Source organism: Malus domestica, chromosome 06 (assembly GCF_042453785.1).
Source record: "Malus domestica chromosome 06, GDT2T_hap1".
Taxonomy (NCBI): Eukaryota; Viridiplantae; Streptophyta; class Magnoliopsida; order Rosales; family Rosaceae; genus Malus; species Malus domestica.
Window position 1 is genome coordinate 11,673,846 of NC_091666.1, and position 20,376 is coordinate 11,694,221.

The window sequence follows — 20,376 nt, forward strand, 5'->3', positions numbered from 1 at the left end:
TCTCCTCAAGTTCATTCAATTGAAGCTTGCTATGAATTCCAGCGGCATCAAGGTCCAAATTGAACATTTTGATGGCCCAATGTGCTTTGTGCTCCAATTCAACCAGAAGATGGCATGGTTTCCCATAGATGAGCCGAAATGGGGACATTCTAATTGGTGTTTTGTAGGCCGTACGATATGTCCACAATGCATCATCCAAGCGTAAACTCCAATCTTTCCAGTTTGGTCCAACGGTCTTTTCCAAAATCTGCTTGATCTCCCGATTAGAAACCTCAGCTTGCCCACTTGTTTGAGGATGATAAGGTGTTGCCACCTTATGCATGACGTTATACTTCTTGAATAACGCTTCAATGGTTCGATTGCAAAAATGGGAGCCCCCATCACTTATGAGAACTCTTGGCATTCCAAATCTAGCAAATATGTTAGTTTTCACAAAATCTCCAACCACTTTAAAATCATTAGTACGAGTGGCTTTTGCTTCCATCCATTTCGAAACATAATCAACCACAAGTCAAATATAAACAAAACCATGAGATGAAGGAAAATGACCCATGAAATCAATGCCCCAAACATAAAAAATTTCGACACAAAATATAGAGGCATGCGGCATTTGATCTTTTGAACCAATGTTTTCGGTTCTTTGACAACGATCACATGTTATGCAAAAGGTTATAGCATCCTTAAAGATAGTAGGCCAATGAAAACCACATTCAAGTACTTTACGTGCAGTCCTTTGAGTGCCAAAGTGACCTCCATATGCATAAGTGTGACAAAAAGTTAAAATTGAATTAAACTCAGAATCATGCACACACCTACGAATGATTTGATCAGGGCAATATTTCCATAAGTAAGGATCATCCCACACATAAGAACGTGCCTCTTTCTTAAGTTTATCATGTTGGTACTTGTTTAGAGTGCTTGGAACTTGTTTAGACACCAAATAATTCACTAAATCGGCATACCATGGCACACTTACCTTAATGGACAGTAGCTGCTCATCTGGAAATGTCTCTGGGATAGGCACGACATCCTCTTCATGCACCATGCGGCTCAAGTGGTCAGCCACCACGTTTTCACTTCTTTTCTTATGTCGGATTTCAATATTGAACTCTTGGAGAAGAAGCATCCAACGAATAAGCCTTGGTTTGGCCTCGTTCATCATAAGTAAGTACTTCAACACTGCATGATCAAAATAGATTATAACTTTAGTACCAAGTAAATAAGAATGAAACTTATCTAAAGCAAAAACTGAAGGGAATTTTGTGAAAAACATGTTCATTTGAGCAACATCTATGGCATGCAATTAACAATTAAAGGTGGAATCATGCTTGTATGCACTCAAAAACAAAACATTACCCATGAACTTCAAAGCCTAGTAGTTATGTGAACCAAGACTCAACTCAAGAACAAAGTGAGTTGAGCAATTTTATACCTTTGAAGCACCTCTTTGCTTAGCAAAGGTTAATCACCCATGTGAGGGCCTTCTTTCCGTTGTCACCTTACTCCTTGGCTCCATGGATGTGGATGAAGGAACTTTGCTTCTTGGCTCCATGCTTTCTTGGATATGGATGGAAGAATTGGTTTCTCCAAAAGTCCCCAAAGTTGGAGACCTCTAAGTTCCGACACTAAGGATGGTTGAGGAAGAAGATGAGTGGCCATGGAAGAGTTAGATGCTAGTAAACTCTCCCATGGTGGCCGGCTATTCTAGAGAGAAAAGAGACAGAGTTTTTCTCACTTTTCATCCTTAGAAATCTCTAATGAGGATAGAGCAAAGATACCCCTTCTATGGTTTCAACTTTTGTATGCATTTTGGACCAAAAGGCCCTTCCTCTCTCTATGGCCGGTTTTCCCAAGCCTTTGGGCTGTTTTGGGCTTCTTGAATTTTGTTTGTTAAGTTGTCATACAACTTAAGCTAATGGGCTTGACGATTCGAAGCCCAATTTGGGCTTTAAGGCCCAAAACTAACTCAAGGTTTAAAACAAACTTATTCGTTTGATTAATTAACATATTAATTAATTCTTGCCATAAACAGTTAAACCATTTAATTGTCCTTACTCATCTTCATCAAATCATTCAAGCATTACCTTACACAGTGTGCGATCCATTAGGTTCCTTTTAGCGAGGCAGTGGGCGATTAGAACTCTTTCTAATCGATTGTGAATTGCAACTTACTTTCAATTCTCCCTTTAGTGATTATACACATTTAGGGCTTCCACAAACCATATACACATTTAGGGCTTGCACAAACCATGAGTGATACCTAGCAGTATGTCATGGTTACCCAAGCTAATCAGAAGAGGTGGAGAACCTATTCAGTTTAGGATTACAATGCAATACGGTCTTTCTCTTATACAATACTCTTGACCACAGTGTTTGGATTGATAGTTTATTCAAGTCTACTATCCAATGTGATTCATTTACTTATATAATTACCTTGAATGGGATTTGGAACGACTTCCTAAATCTCATTCATACTCTGGCCAGAGATTCTTAATCATATAATAAAGTATTCTCCCTCAAACGGTTTGAAGGTTAGAGATCCCTTGTTGCGCATTCACTTGCCTCCATGGCTAAGTGGCTTAACCCTAACAATGTCATGGACACCTTCGGATGGAGTGACTTTGACATAGTCAAAGATCAAGGACCTAACCACAAGACAACAATGATGCCTCAGGTCAATGACTACTTTGCATTATCCCAACCATAAGTTCTCATGTGACATGAGTATGAGAACTTCTTGTTGATCGAGTTCAGTAAACTCATTCTCTATTGAGAACCTACATACTTGTCTTGGTGTTAGTCATACCAATGACTTGATACAAGTCACTCTCCCTAAGGGAAGACATAACACGTACTGATCTTAACGGACTGTCAATGCCCAATTGGAAATCCTATGATCAGGAACGTTTAGGATATGTATACGAAAGATTATGGTCTCATGAATCTAACTTCTTTAGATCGCATTCTCCCAATTACATATTCCTTGGACTTATCGTTTAAACGTATAACATTTATATGAGACGGCTTCAAACAATAATCTTTGCCCTTTATATTAAACTATATTAGTTTAACATTTGAAATGTCCATAAAGTATCATCATATGATTGGTTTTAGGATACATTTCCAACAATCTCCCACTTGCACTAGAGCCAATCAGCTTGGTCATCAATGATGATACCTATTATGTAGTCATTTCAAAAATGGCTGAGTAGTAGGCCTAGATAATGGATATCTATATGTTATCCATAAAAGTAACCTTGAGAATAACGACGTCACCATTATACTTGATTCTTAATCATATGGTTTAGTCTCTCATTTGAGTTCGGGTCATGATGAGACCTTGATTCCCTGGCTTGAGCTATCGCCCCATTAGTGTCGTACTGTCGGTACACTAGAGACACTTTCTGGTTGGAGCCGAATAGAGAGTTCATGAATGAACTTTCTCATCCAAACAACATTGTTGTAAGCTTCTATATGGCAATATATTTTGCATTCACAATGGAACACACTAAAGTCATTACTTTTAATGTTTCCATCCAAATATCTCTTTAGTCATAATAAAGAGATATCTAATTATCTCTTCATTCATAATAAAGAAACATCCAATGATGGATTAGATTCATAATCTAATACATTTACGCTTCCATTACGTTACTCTAATTCTTCCTCATTCTTGAGGAATCCATCCTTTATTATTTCTCAAATACTTAAGGATTCACTTGACAGTTGCCATGGTTCTAATCCTGGGCTTGCATTGATATCGTCTTGTACCGATCTTGGTACAACTCATATCAACATTTTTCATACAATACGAAATACATAAATCACCTTTCTACATATACATAAAGGATTCTATTTACGCATTATTTCTTTGGGAGTCAAATGGTACGTTCCCTTTGAGAAGAGCTACCTCCTAGTCTCACTAGAGCTGTTCTTCTGATTGAAGTTTATCATCATATGAGAAACTTCCTATCATCTTTTGTCTGTCATTAGGGCTTGATATAATCCAATTATATCCTGAAATCTATCATTATAGATTTCTATCCCATGTTTATAGACTATGTCTCCCATATACATTCTATCGTTATAGAATGTTTAAAGTCATAACTTTAATGAAGAAGTATTCTTTTCATTTCCAGAATTAATATATCATATATGTATATATTCAAATTTAGGAACATGATTGACTCCCACTAATCTTTTGTAAACCTAGTAAACAAAACATTCATTTACATCTTTATGAGAAATCAAACGATTTGATCTTTCTCTCATAAGACGCTTATAGCTCCCACTAGCTTGCTAAGATTCATGATGGATGGATCTCTACAACTTACATGTCTTGTGATTCATAGTTTTAGACATATATTATCAAGACTATCTTAATAATGGTTTCGGAAACCCATATTATGTCCAAACATTGAATCACCATTTAGTTGTAGCTTGCAATCTTTGAATTAATTGAAACCAAGACTACGTCAAAGATGGTTTCTTCCAAGTCAACCAATCTCTTAGATTGCAGTCACCTTAAGCTACCAATTAGCTATTAAAGGTTTCACTATTTCGGGTCAAATGGTACTTTACCATTTCCTTGAGTATATGTCGTATGTACATTCAATGTAGTCATAAGGATTTTCATTCTTATTTCTTTCGAATTAAGAGGTGAGAACTTCTTGTTGATTGCGTTCAATGAAATCATTCTCTATTGAGCACCTACGTACTTGTCTTGGTGTTAGTCACAACAATGACTCGAGACCAATCACTCTCTCTAAGAGAAGACATAGCACGTACTGATCTTAACGGACAGTCAATGCCCAATTGGCAATCCTATGATCAGGAACATTTAGGATATGTATACGAAAGAGAATGGTCTCATGAATCTAACTTCTTTAGATCACATTCTCCCAATTACGTATTCCTTGGACTTATCGTTTAAGCGTATAACATTTATATGAGACGGCTTCAAACAATAATCGTTGCCCTTTATATTAAACTATATTAGTTTAACATGTGAAATGTCCGTAAAGTATCATCATATGATTGGTTTTAGGGCACATTTCCAACAAAATCAACAGCAAGAAGTTCTTTTTCCGTTGTAAGGTACTTCAATTAAGCGTCATTCAAGGTCCAAGAGGTATAGTATATGACGTGTGGCTGCTTGTACTTCCTTTGTCCTGAAACAGCCCTTAATGCATAATCGGAAGCATCGTACATAAGCTCAAAAGGACGGCTCCAATCTGGTAGGACAATGATGAGGGCTGAAGTGAGTATCTCCTTGAGGTGTTTGAAGGCCTTCTCACATTCCTCGTTCAACTTGAATGGGACATCCTTTTAAAGGAGATAGCAAAGAGGGTTGGAAATCTTTGAAAAGTCCTTGATGAATCGCCTATAGAATCCTGCATGTCCAAGAAAAGAACGAACCTCTCTAACCGAAGTAGGAGAGGGTAAGTAGCGTACAAGATCTATTTTTGACTTATCAACATCAATTCCCCTTTCTGAAACAATATGACCTAAAAATATACCTTGTTTTACCATAAAGTGACATTTTTCCCAATTTAAAACAAGGTTAGTTTCAACACATCGTTTTAAGATTAATGTGAGTGTGAACATGAAATTTTCAAAATTTTGATGTCTACAGTGAGATTATCCAAACAATTATCAAACGAATCACCAAATACACTAAAATCATCCATGAATACCTCAATAATCTTCTCAACGAAATATGAAAAAATACTTACCATACATCGTTGAAATGTGGCAGCTGCATTGCATAAACCGAATGGCATACGACGATAGGCAAAGGTACCAAAGGAGCACATGAAAGTGGTCTTTTCTTGGTCGTCTGGAGCTATGACAATTTGATTATATCCCGAATAACCATCAAGAAAACAATAAAAAGAATGACCGGCTAACCTTTCAAGCATTTAATCAATGAACGGCAAGGGGAAGTGGTCATTCCTTGTAGTGGCGTTGAGCTTCCTATAATCGATGCAAACTCTCCAACCTGTTTGGATATGGGTTGGCACAATCTCATTCTCATCATTCTTCACCACCGTAACTCATGATTTCTTTGGAACAACTTGAACCGGTGAAACCCAATGGCTATCCGAGATAGGATAGATCACTCCACAATCGAGAAGTTTGATAATCTCCTTCTTCACAACTTCCATCATGGGAGGGTTAAGTCGATGTTGAGCCTCTTGAGTTGGTTTAGGCCCCTCCTCTAGAAGTATGCAATGCATGCAAGTTGTAGGTCTAATACCTCTAATGTCGGCCAAGGTCCATCCTATGGCTGTTTTGTGCTCTTTCAACACCCGAATAAGTTTTTCTTCCTCTAATGCTGTGAGTGTTGAAGAAAATATGACTGGCAACGTTTCTTTGTCTCCCAACTAGACGTTCTTCAAATGACTTGGCAGCGGTTTAAGTTTAAGAATTGGGGCCTGAATCACTGAAGGTAACAACTTATTAGTAGAAATGGGAATTGAAATTGGGATCAAAGACTTACCAAGAAGTTGTGGCAATGCCCCTAGGGCAGCCACCATCTCGCCAACTTCATCACTAGGCACGGCCAGATTGGGTTCTAAGCCCAATCCCTCGACAATTATTGTTTCAAGGGGATCTTTGTCCAACGAATCAAGGTAGTCCTGGGCCAATGAATCAAGCGCATCAATAGAAAAACAAGAATGATCATTTTTAGGAAATTTAATAGCTTCAAAAATATTAAAATCAATAATCTCGCCATCAAATTCCATCGTTAAAGTCCCTTTGAACACATCGATCTTAGTGCGAGCTATTTTCATGAAAGGTCTCCTAAGGAGGATCGGCAATGGGGTAGAATGGGCTGAATCTTCCATGTCAAGCACGTAAAAGTCCGCTAGAAATATCAAATTGTTAACCTGCACCAAAACATCTTCCAAAACTCCTTTCGAATATGCATTAGAAGGATCGACCAATTAAATAATCACACCATCGTTTTTAAGCTTTCCTAAGTTCATGGATGCATAAATTGAACAAGGCATGACATTAATTGAAGCTCCTAAGTCTAACATAGCATGCTCAAACTTAGTATTGCCAATAACGCAAGGAATTGTAAAACTACCCAGATATTTGCAATTAAGTGGTAGTTTCCTTTGTAACACCGCATAAACATTCTCGCTTACCTGTACCACTTCCTTGTTCGAAATCCTCTTCCTTGTTGTGCAAAGCTCTTTCAAGAATTTGGCATACTTAGGAACTAGCTTGATTGCATGAAGGAGTGGAATATTGACTTGAACTTTCCTAAAGGTTTCCAGAATGTCTTTCTTGTTCTCTTCTTTCTTTGATTGCTTAAACCTGCTAGGAAAAGGCACATTTAGTGGAATAGAACTAGAAGAACTTGAATTTGGACTTACCTTGACAGGTTGGGACGATTTAGATGTCTAAGGGGGCTGCGGCAAGGGTTGGTCTTCCTTTGCTGTGGCTTGTGCTTCTTGTTTTTCTTCTTGCAATAGCTTTTCACCCTCGTTAAGGCTTTGTTTGGATGGTTTTTGGTAATTTCCAAGCTCCTTGCCACTTTTCAACGTGATGGCCTTGGCAGTTTCAAAGCCTCATTTTGGATTCACAACGGTTGAACTAGGAAGTTTGCCTTGTTCTCTAAACTGTCAAAGGAATTCTGAAATCTGCCCTATTTTCTTCTTTATTTCACTCATCTCCTTGTCTTGATTTGCTATTCGATTATTTTGGTTTTGTAATCCCTGCGATACAGAAGTTAGTAATTGAATAGCTTTATCATTATCGAATAGCGAACCTGAGTTTGGTTGAGCTGTTTGTGATTGAGGTTGAGATTGTGCGAATGGCCTTTGATATATCCCAGGGGGTGGCTGTTGAAATCCCCCTTCTTGTTGAGGTTGTTGAGGCTCCCTCCACTTGAAGTTTGGGTGATCTCTCAATCCTGAGTTGTATGTATTTGAGTATGAACCATTCCTTTGCTGATTTTGGCCTTGATAACTTATGGCATTGGCACTTTCCCATTCTCCATTCTCTATCAATTGTGAACATTGATCATTGAGGTGCCCTTGCATAGAACACACACCAAACACACTTGGTGTATTTCCTTGCACTTTGCATCATTCGGCAACCTGAGATACAAGCATAGTGAGGTTAGCTAATTGAGATGGAATTTCAACCATTGAACTTACCTCATGGACTTGTTGTCGTGGGATGTCTCTTTGTCCAACACCTTTGTATTGTTGTCCATTCAAGGCTCGGTTTGCAATTAAGATCTTGGCAGCCAACGGTGTTTTGTCAACCAAAGCACCCTCTGTCGAGGCATCTAACATTTGTCTCTCAATTGGAAGGAGTCCCTCATAGAAATATTGAAGCAAAAGTTCTTCCTTCATTTGATGTTGAGGGCACGAGGCAACTAAAGCCTTGAATCAGTCATAATATGCTAGAAAGGATTCGCCTTGGCTTTGTTGAATGCCACTAATCTTCTTCCTCAAAAGAATAACTCTCGAAGTTGGGAAGAATTTCTCTAAGAACGCCCTCTTCATGCTTTCCCAAGAAGTGACGGCTCCAGGTGCTAATTCGTAGAGCCAATCTTTAGCCTTGTCCATAAGAGAGAATGGAAAGGCTTTCATCTTCAAAATATTCCCATCGACATTGATGGGTGTCATGCTCGAACATACCACTTCAAACTCCTTAAGATGCTTGTTTGGATCTTCCATGGACAGCCCATGGTATTTGGGAATATGATGCAACAAGCTATACTTCAATTCGAACTCATCGGTCTTTCCTTAGGCAGCCACGGGGTATTAAATGCAAAGAGGCACAACATTGTCCAACCCCGAAGCTGAAAGTTCTTTGATCGTACGATTGTCTGTTGCCATGACTTGCTCTTCTTCTTCTTCTTCCTCAAATTCAGATTCGGCCTCTAAACTTGAACTAGGTGGATTAGGTTCTGGTTGCTTTCTCTTCATTCTCAAAGTTCGTTCAAAATTGTTGTTGAACTCCAAGATGTTTGCACTAATAGGTTGAGAACTACGAGTCATAAACTAGTACCTGAAACAAGAAACAAAACGACTCAGTAACCAAGTAGAGGGTACGGGAAAAACACACAGAAACACACCTTAACATGAAATGAAAACACAAGACACAAGACTCAAACAAAAGAGATTAGAAGGTTTGCTAATCCCCAACAATGGCGCCAAAATTTGATGTGAAAATTAACTTGACACACAAATTAAACCCTATTAAACATGTAATTGTAGATTTAAGCAAGTAGGGATCGTTCTAGACTAGGGATTAACTAGGGCTGCTAATCAACACAAATAAGACTTAAAAACACTACACTACACTCTATAGACTCAAAACTGACTTAAAACACTCAAAACAGCAACAAACAATCAAAAAGACTCAATTCTAAACCTAACAAGTGATTTGGACGAAAATAAGACTTAACTTGACTTAAAAGACTAAAAGAAAACAGATTATGACTCAAGTAACAAGACTCAATGAAAAAGGGATTGTTTTTGATGAATTTAAAACTTAAAACAAAAATTTTGCAGAAAACACTTTATAAAACGAGTTTGATGATTTGAAAAGGATGAAACGCTAGTTAAAGGGTCCTTCTCCACACATGACATATGCATACACAAATCGATTTCCAGTATTGTTCCTTTAAACCATGAATGACAATGCCCCAAGTTAACCGTAATAGCACAAATTAACCATCAGATTTTCCTTATTTCATTGAATTGGACGGGATACGCATCGCAACCAAATTATCCTTCTCAAGTCCCCTAACTATGAAAAACATGATAGAAAACATATCAAAGGTCATTAAGTTCTTTGAAAATCATAAGCATTGACGAGGCATTCGTAACTATGAAATGCATGATACTCCTGCCAAGGATTCACTTAAGAAGATCATGACTAGCAACCTCCACTACTTGTGAATATAAGTTCATAACGATTAGGTGAAACTCCCTTATACTCTAGCATCAAGTTCATGCATGCAAACTAAGTGTCAACCCTCAATTAACACACAAACAAGTTTTAATAACTCAGATAAGCAAATCACATTCAAAACTCAAGAAACAATAACTAGATGTAATCAATTCATATAAAGCATATAATCATGGCTTCGAATTCACCTCCAACTAAGAAATTAGTTCCACAAGTCTTTAGAAACTGAAGATAACATTACATTAGACATTGAAAATAAAAGATAGAAAACACCTAAGAAACCTCTAGCAATCCTATGTTGAATGACAATGCATAGCAAGGGCTCATTCTTTCTGATTTGTATCTTAATGTATGGATGTGTGTAGAAAAATATGGTAGAGGGTGGTGAATCTGAAATAGGCGCATAATGATGTATTTATAGGGCTAGGTGTGGCACAATCCCTAAGGATTAGGCTAAGTTTCTGAAATCAAATTGGGACAAGGATTATGTAACCAAAACCCAAGTGGAATGGGTTAAAACAATCAGAAACCAAAGGGGATTAGGTTAGAAAGGTGCGGCACAAATTCCTGCAAGGAAATGGATAAATTTGGCCTAATTCAAGAGGGAAAAGGATTAGGGTTGCAGGTTCTAGGGCTTCTAGAAGAGCTTAAAGGATGCGGCACCTAAATAGGGGTTCTAGAAGGAATAAGGCGCCACTTTTGGAGGAGATGGGATAAGGCTTCTAGAATCATATTTTTATGTGTAAAGTCTGAAAATAATCCCCCCTTACAGCTAGAATTAAGGTAGGATATGATTAGGATGAGATAAGATAAGATAACGTTTGTTTGGATAAGATAAGGTTGGATAAGGTTTTGGATAATATCTCCTTCTTTTGAGCTGATTCCTTATCTTCTTTGTCTTAAATTGATTTCTTCACTCTTTTCAGCACATTCCTAGCCTCTTGAACTTCAAATTCGTCCATGATGCGTAAAATAACTAAACACACAAATTAAACCCTCTTGTTGACAATTGTAGTATGGATAAGTAGGGATCGTTAAGCAACATGAGAACTATAAGTATTGACGAGGCACTCGTTACTATGATGAGCATGAAACTTATGCCAAGAATTCATTTAACGCGATCGTTTATAAGCGACCTCCACTACTTGTGAATATAAGTTTGTAACTATTAGGTGAAACTCCCTTATATTCTAGCATCATATTCATGCATGAAAACTAAGCGTGCACTCTTAAGAAACATACACGAATACGTTATCAATCAAGCAGTTAAACGAATTGAATTCACAACTTATGAAATCACAACCAAAAGTAATCAATTCATATTGCAAGCATGAACATGGTTTCGAATTACCCCCTAACTAAGAAGGGCTTAGTTCCTCATAAACGCAAAACAAAGATACATAAATTTAGACATTGAAAACAAAGAATGAAAACACCTAGAAACGCTCCAACAATCCAACGTCTTGAATGGCAAGCACGTCCAAGGGTCTCCTTCTTTCTTCTTTGCTGCGACACAAGGGTGTTTGGTGATGATTTGTGGTGAATTGTGGTGGTGGATGGATGTAGGTAGGTTATGGTGAAGGGTGGAATGTTGAGAATGGTCAGAAAGGGGTCTTATTTATAGGGAAAGGAAGGGCTACGAATTTATTAATTTTGGAATCAGAAATCAATGGAAAATAGGCAAGAAAGGTGTAGGAATTAAAGAGAATAGGAAAGGGAAATTCGGCAGAAATTGTAGGACAAATTTAGGAATGTGTTTTGAGGCACAAAATAGGTAAGAATCCTCTCCCCTTGTGCAGCAAGAATTGAAACAAAAGGGAACGTAATTTTGGGTCAGAAATAGGTAAGAAAGAATCAGAAATTAAAGAGAAATAGGTAACAAAGATGTGGCACAATATAGGAAAGGTACTTAAGGTCAAAAATTAAAAGGGAAAGAGAATGTATGGTGCGGCAAGGGACAAGGGAGAAAGGGAAAGGTGTTTTTGGTTCAGAAATTAAGGAAACATGGCAAGGGAAATTGTTGCACAAGAGGAGACAAGGAGGAAACACAAAGGGGACAAGGTGCCACCTTTGTAGGAGGTGCTAAAATTGTGTCTTCTAAGCTTCCAAACTAACTTCTAACATCCTTTAGGCCTTCAATTTCATCAATCAATATTACTCCAAGCATAAGATGAATATTCATGCCCAAAACTGCTCCAAAAGGCTCCAAAATGCATCTTTTTGCATACTTTGTCCTTAGAACCTGAAAACACACAAAAATGGCTTAAAAGACTAAAATAACTATGAAATAACAATGTAAATGCACAAGAACAAGCCAACTAAGTCGCATAAATATGCTCCTATCAAATCCCCCCACACTTAGCTTTTGCTAGTCCTCGAGCAAAACAAAAGAAACAAAACACAATCTAGACCTTCCAACAATTGTCTTAGGGATTTCCAATGCACATGACATGCTAAAAATCATTACTTACACAGATTTTAGTCATCCTTACCCTCGAGCACATACTTAATCGTAGTCACCATTTACTAGTTCACATATAATCAATTAAAACATGGTTTTGAATGTAGTAACATGCCTTAGAGAATTCCCTCAATTCCTTACTAGATATGCACTCAATTTTCACTCAGATTTTCTGACTACACTCCCTACACTAGGTATATGTGAGAAGATTGATGTAAACATGAAACCTAGTACTCACATATGTTATAGCAAAGAAAGCACTTTTCTGGAATTATTAATGCATGTACATATATGATCTCATGAACGGAATGCTACTACTTAGAAGCGAGAACCAGTGATATCATATGCTCATACCAATTCCAAACTCTACATATTGAAATACACAACACTCAAGATTGAAGTCTAAGGGTTGTAACGGGGCTAAGGGTATTGGCTAACAAAGAAAGGTAAGGATAAACAAAGGTTCTTAAAGAAATAGTAAGCAAAGTAAGGAAATTGACACTTAGAATTCACTTTTGAATGCAAAAATCAACTTTTAAACACAAGGGAAGATTCATGCAACACATAGGGTCAAATTCAAACTTTTGGACCCTTTCTTCAACAACCAACACATGTGAGTTCATTCTCACTTATTTTTCAACTCTTTTTCATACTTTTCACACACTTTTCTTCTTCTTTTTCTTTTTCCACGAATTTTTTTTTCTTTTTTTTTATGCCCTTTTCTTTCTTTTGGCACACAAAACACACTTTGAAAACCCCCACACTTGTTTTTTCTGCAAAAATCAAAAGGAATTCCCTCTAAGTCATGCTTCACTATTCTTTAAGAACAAGGGTGTGGACAGTCCTAATCTAGGCTAGGTAGGGATAATGTGGTTAACAAAGAAAATAGGCTAACGAAGGCTCAAAGGGGGTTAAACCTACAAAACATATGACAAAAGGGATAGGCTTTTTGGCTTTGGTGGTAACTAAACAACTTCATCTTGAATATGTGTTATGCACTCAATATCATGCTTTGAATGGAACGGGCATGAGTTCTAGTATTTGGATCTATAATGATGAAATGCATTCTAAGTAGCAACCAAGCAAAGAATGATGAGATCATGCAACGACTTTAGAAAACAAGAATGCACAGATTAATAACTCTCCAAATAACGTTTAGGCTCAAGTCTCACAAGGATGTAGCGTTAGTTTGAGTTCCTTCCTTCAAGCATGTTACAAAAACTGATTTTTCCTTTTGTGATTACATGTGAATTCGTAAACTATAACTACAACCAAGCATAAACCAAAGAGCATATCAAACTTCCATCCATGTTTATAACTTTCTTTAACAGTCATGCACATAAAAACCAAATCCTTATCATTGTGTTGGAAGGTACCCTAAGACACAAACAAACACACAAAAACAACTTTTTTGGGTTTTTCTAAACAAATTTTCAAATTTTTATGAGATTTTCTGATTTTTAGAACAAAACACACCAAAACAGCTTAAAAACACTTTAAAATAGCAAGGAATAACACTTGAAGTTATGGGTGATAAAATCCCACGAATTTGCATAAAAAACACTTAATTACCCCCCCACACTTAAATCAAACATTGTCCTCAATGTTTCAAGCATAAACTAACACAAATAACAAGTAAACAAACAAACAGCAACTAACATAATAAACATGGCAGAAACAAAATAAACAACAAAGAGAAGGGTTTAGGAAGGCAAATCTAGAATTGGAGTGATTCCTTGGTCTTCCTTTGTTGCATGCATGGGTTGCCTCCCAAGTAGCGCTTTCTTTAACGTCGTGCAGCCGGATGATACTTTCATTCACTCCCCATTGGAGCCCACGGCATGGAATTGATCTTTGAATGGAAGGTGATACTTGAAATGATCCGGTAATGGTTTAAATTCTAAAATGGGTGCCTGGATCAATGAACTCAACAACATGTTAGTATAAAACGAACTTGAAATTTGAGGAGGTAGCTTACCTGTGTGTTGCGACAAGAACACAAGTACATCCTCCACGACATGGTCCTCAAAACTTCCATGCATTGGATCTACGAATGGTGGGGGATAGTGATCCTTTCTGATTATGGCATTGAGCTTCCTAAAGTCCGTGTAAATTCTCCCACCAATTTGGATTCGATTTGGCACATGCTCTTTGATGAATTCTAGATACTCCCCAGCCACTTCCTTGTCTTGAATCCTTCTTCTTGGTGTACAATTCTCTTCAAGGATTTCAACACAATCTGGAACTTGTTTTGGTGTACCAAGAATTGGGATATCACTTTGCACCTTGGGAAGGGCTTCCACGATGTCTTTTTCACTTTCTTCTTCCTTGGGAATAAAAAACCTGCGAGGAAAAGGGACATTTGGTGGAATGGGGTAAGAAAGAATTGAATTTGGAACCAACTTACCTGAGTTGGACGGCATAGGGACTCTAGGAGGCTGCGGCAAGGGTTGTTCTACCCTTGTCGTGGGTGTGTCTTCTTCATCCTCTTCAATTAGCAGCTGTTCGTCCTCCCCTTGGATTTGTTTGGACACCCTTGGTTCAACTCCAACCTCCATGGCACTTCCCAAAGTGATGGCTCCAGTAATTTCAAAATCTTCCGTTGAATTTACAATGTTTGCGTTGGAGAATTCACTTTGTTCTTGAATTTGTGCCATGAACTCCACAATCTGCCCAACTTGCTTCTCTAATTCATCCATTTTGTTGGCTTGATTTTCTGCTTCATGTGTCAAAGAGGTGAGTAATTGAACAATTTGGTCATTATCCATTGACGTACCTGAATTTGTTTGGGAAGATTGTGGGCGAGGCTGTGGTGGTGCATATGTCCACTAATAGAACTCCTCAGATGGCTGTGAGTAATCTTCTTGTTGTGAGCCCTGCGTCAAAGAGGTTAGTACATCAAGAATTTCATCATAACTCATAGGCATACTTGAATTCGATTGGATTTGTTGTGGGGGAGGTGGTGGTGGCTGCATAGGTCTGGAATAAAACTCCTCCCCCTGCTGCCAATATCCATCTTGTTGGAATTGTTGAGGTTCCCCCCACATATAATTTGAATGATCTCTCCAATTCGAATTGTAAGTGTTGGAAAACATATTGTTGCTTGGTTGATCATAGCCTTGATAACCCCAAGCATCTCCGTTTGCAGTGAATTGAGGACGTTGATAAGTTGGATATCTGTGCCCATAGGACACACCACATGTAGGGACACTTTTCATTGTGGTCCTTTCGATATATTACGTTAACTGAGAAGTAAGATTCGTTATTTGAGCTTGAAGATTAGCAATTGCCATGTCTTACTTCTCTAGTACCTAAAATCAAAGAAAGAAAACTAAATCAAATATCAAAAGTGAAATAAACAAAACAAAACAAAATCAATAACTAAAACAAAAGACACAAAAAAGAAATAAAAAGAAACAACGGGGGATTAGCAAAGTTGCTAATCCCCGGCAACGGCGTCAAAATTTGATGCGTAAAATAACTAAACACACAAATTAAACCCTCTTGTTGACAATTGTAGGTAGTATGGATAAGTAGGGATCGTTCTTAAACCGGCGATTAGGAGGGATTACTAAAACACTTCTAAACTGACTCAAATAACTAAAAACAAGTTACAAACACTTACCAAGACTCAAACAATGCAAAACTAAATTTTAAAACACTAAAACAAACCAAAAGACTCAAAACAGCACAAATACACTCAAAACTGCTTTAAAAAACACTTTCTGGGCAGTTTTGAACTCTAACACTAATTTGGACGAAATTGAGTTATAACTTGAACCAAAACACTTAAAAACACAAACTAAAGTACTTTCTATCTAATATGACTCAATAAAGTCAAGGGGGTTTTGATTTTGGACGAAATTAAACTTGCAAAACAGATTCTAGACGAATTTGGATCAAACTATGGATGATGGGCTAGCTAGAGGGTTCTTCTCCACACATGACACATTTGCATACAAACCAATTTTCAGTTGTTCGTTCAATAAATCATGAAACTCAACACCCCAGGTTAATTAGGTCCGCTTAAATTAACCTTCAAGTTCTCCTTAAGTTATTGAATTGGATGGGAAAGCGCATACAACAACTCAACACATTCTTCAAAAGTCCTTTACGTGAAAAGCACAATAAAGATACAATCAAAGATCATTAAGCAACATGAGAACTATAAGTATTGACGAGGGACTCGTTACTATGATGAGCATAAAACTTATGCCAAGAATTCATTTAACACGATCGTTTATAAGCGACCTCCACTACTTGTGAATATAAGTTTGTAACTATTAGGTGAAACTCCATTATATTCTAGCATCATATTCATGCATGAAAACTAAGCGTGCACTCTTAAGAAACATACACGAATACGTTATCAATCAAGCAGTTAAACGAATTGAATTCACAACTTATGAAATCACAACCAAAAGTAATCAATTCATATTGCAAGCATGAACATGGTTTCGAATTACCCCCTAACTAAGAAGGGCTTAGTTCCTCATAAATGCAAAACAAAGATACATAAATTTAGACATTGAAAACAAAGAATGAAAACACCTAGAAACGCTCCAACAATCCAACGTCTTGAATGGCAAGCACGTCCAAGGGTCTCATTCTTTCTTCTTTGCTGCGACACAAGGGTGTTTGGTGATGATTTGTGGTGAATTGTGGTGGTGGATGGATGTAGGTAGGTTATGGTGAAGGGTGGAATGCTTAGAATGGTCAGAAAGGGGTCTTATTTATAGGGAAAGGAAGGGCTACGAATTTATTAATTTTGGAATCAGAAATCAATGGAAAATAGGCAAGAAAGGTGTAGGAATTAAAGAGAATAGGAAAGGGAAAGTCGGCAGAAATTGTAGGACAAATTTATGAATGTGTTTTGAGGCACAAAATAGGTAAGAATCCTCTCCCCTTGTGCAGCAAGAATTGAAACAAAAGGGAATGTAATTTTGGGTCAGAAATAGGTAAGAAAGAATCAGAAATGAAAGAGAAATAGGTAACAAAGATGTGGCACAATATATGAAAGGTACTTAAGGTCATAAATTAAAAGGGAAAGAGGATGTATGGTGCGGCAAGGGACAAGGGAGAAAGGGAAAGGTCTTTTTGGTTCAGAAATTAAGGAAACATGGCAAGGGAAATTGTTGCACAAGAGGAGACAAGGAGGAAACACAAAGGGGACAAGGCGCCACCTTTGTAGGAGGTGCTAAAATTGTGTCTTCTAAGCTTCCAAACTGACTTCTAACATCCTTTAGGCCTTCAATTTCGTCAATCAATATTTCTCCAAGCATAAGATGAATATTCATGCCCAAAACTGCTCCAAAATGCATCTTTTTGCATACTTTGTCCTTAGAACCTGAAAACACACAAAAATGGCTTAAAAGACTAAAATAACTATGAAATAACAATGTAAATGCACAAGAACAAGCCAACTAAGTCGCATAAATATGCTCCTATCAGTCCATCAATCTTGCTCCACTCATAAGCTATCCATTTGATGCCCAAAACTGCTCTAAAATGCTCCAGATTGCACTTTCTTGGCAACTTTGTCATTTGGACCTATAAACACACGAAAATAGCTTAAAACACTAAAATAAGTAAGAACTAACTATGAAAATGCAAGAAAACAAGCTAACTAAGTCGCATAAATATGTTCCTATCAGTCAATCAGTGGTGTGGTAGGGATGGATTACTGATATTTGCCGGAAAAACGATGGAAAACCACATAAATTAGCCCCGGGTTAAAACTGGGTTGCGCGGGTTGGCTGGGTACAACCGGATTAGGGTGATCTGGTGCATCCCCTCTCTTTCCTTTCCCCTCATTTCTTCTCTCCCCCATTGATCACTTCCCTTTTCACTCTCTTCTGCTGGAAATGTGCCCTAAAACCAATCATGTGATGATGCTTTACGGACATTTCACATGTTAAACTAATCTAGTTTAATATAAAAGGCAAAGATTATTGTTTGAGCCGTCTCATATAAATGTTATATGCTTAAACGATAAAGTCCAAGGAATATGTGATTGGGAGAATGCAATCTAATGAAGTTAGATTCATGAGACCATTCTTTCGTAGACACATCCTAAATGTTCCTGATCATAGGATTGCCAATTGGGCATTGACAGTCCGTCAAGATCGGTACGTGCTATGTCTTCTCTCAGGGAGAGTGACTAGTCTCGAGTCATTGGTGTGTGTGACATCAAGACAAGTACGTAGGTGCTCAGTAGAGAATGAGTTCACTGAACGCGATTAACGAAGAGTTCTCATACTCATGTCACATGAGAACTCATGGTTGGGATAATGCAAAGTAGTCCTTTGACCTGAGGCATCACAGTTGTCTTGTGGTTAAGTCCTTAATCTTTGATTATGTCAAAGTCACCCTATCGGGGTGTCCACGGCATCGTTGGGGTTAAGCCACTTAGTCATGGAGGCAAGTGAATGCGCAACAAGGGATCTCTAACCTTTAAACTGTTTGAGGGAGAATACTCTATGATATGATTCAGAATCTCTGGCCAGAGTATGAATGAGATTTAGGAATGCGTTCCAAATCACATTCAAGGTAATCATATAAGCACACGAATCACATTGGATAGTCGACATGAATAAATAAACTATCAAACCAAACAATGTGGTCAAGAGTATTAGATTAGAGAAAGACCGTATTGCATTTGTAATCCCAAACTGAATAGGTTTTCTCTACCTCTTCTGATTAGCTTGGGTAACCATGATATGCTGCAAGGTGTCACTCATGGTTTGTGGAAGCCTTATACGTGTGTAATCACTAAAGGGAGAATTGAAAGTAAGTTTCAATTCACAATCGATTTGAAATGGTTTTAATCGCCCACTGCCTCGCTAAAAGGAACCTAATGGATCGCACACCATAAGAGGTGGAGATTGGAGATTAAACGGAGATGAGTAAGAATGATTAAATGGTTTAATCATTTATTTATGGCAAGGATTAATTAATATGTTAATTAATCAAACGAATAAGTTCGTTAAAGACCTCGGGATAGTTTTGGACATTAAGGCCCAATGGGCTTCGAACGTCAAGCCCATTGACTTAAGTTGTATGACAACTTAATGAATAATGATTCACAAAGGCCTAATTAGCCCAAAAATACCCTAGGGCCGGCCATGATGCTAAGGGTAGTGAACTTGGACTTATTTACAAGTTTGCCACTCAAATGAATAAAGGTATAAATATGACTTTATAGCCTAAAATTCATAAGGGTTTGTTTTGGAGAAAATTGGAGAGAACATGTCTCTCCATTTCTCTCTAAAGAGGCCGGCCACCTTGGGGGGTGCTTCTTGCAATCCCACTACTCCAAGGTCACTCATTTCTTCTCCAATCTCTCCTTGGTGAAGAGACTTAGAGGTTCCCTATTTTGGGAACTTGGAGAAACCTATTCATCTATCCAAATCCATAGATTTAAGATGCAAGGAATGAAGGCCCTCTCTTTGGGTGATTAGCCTTTGCTTATGCAAAGAGGAATCTACAAAGGTATAAATTTCAACTCACTTTGTTTTGAGTTGATTAATGGTTCACCAAATCATCCTTCAAGTGGTATCAGAGCCTAGGTCTAGTAGTTGGTGAATCCTTTTGGATTTTGTGGTTCATAGCTTGTGATTTAAAAGTTGTAATTGTTACAAGCTTTATTCTTGTTTCTTTGAATGTAAATTTTGTTAGAAAATTTGCCATCTCAAATGTTGTAGATGTAGTTCATATGAGCATGAATATTGGAGCTAAAATTTGGTGCCATGACTTTGGGGATTTTCGGCCAAATCCAAAGGGTGGATTTTTGGGTTCTTTTTTGACTTGTTAAAAGTGTTTTAAAGTGACTTTTGGAACCCCTATGTACCCTAGTTTGGTTAGATGTTATTTCCCTTAAGTTTGAATGGTTTTGGAATGTTTTTGGGTGAAAAATGTTCATGGAAATTTTTTGTGTTTTTCATGAATGTTCTTCATTGTTCTTGACATTTTTG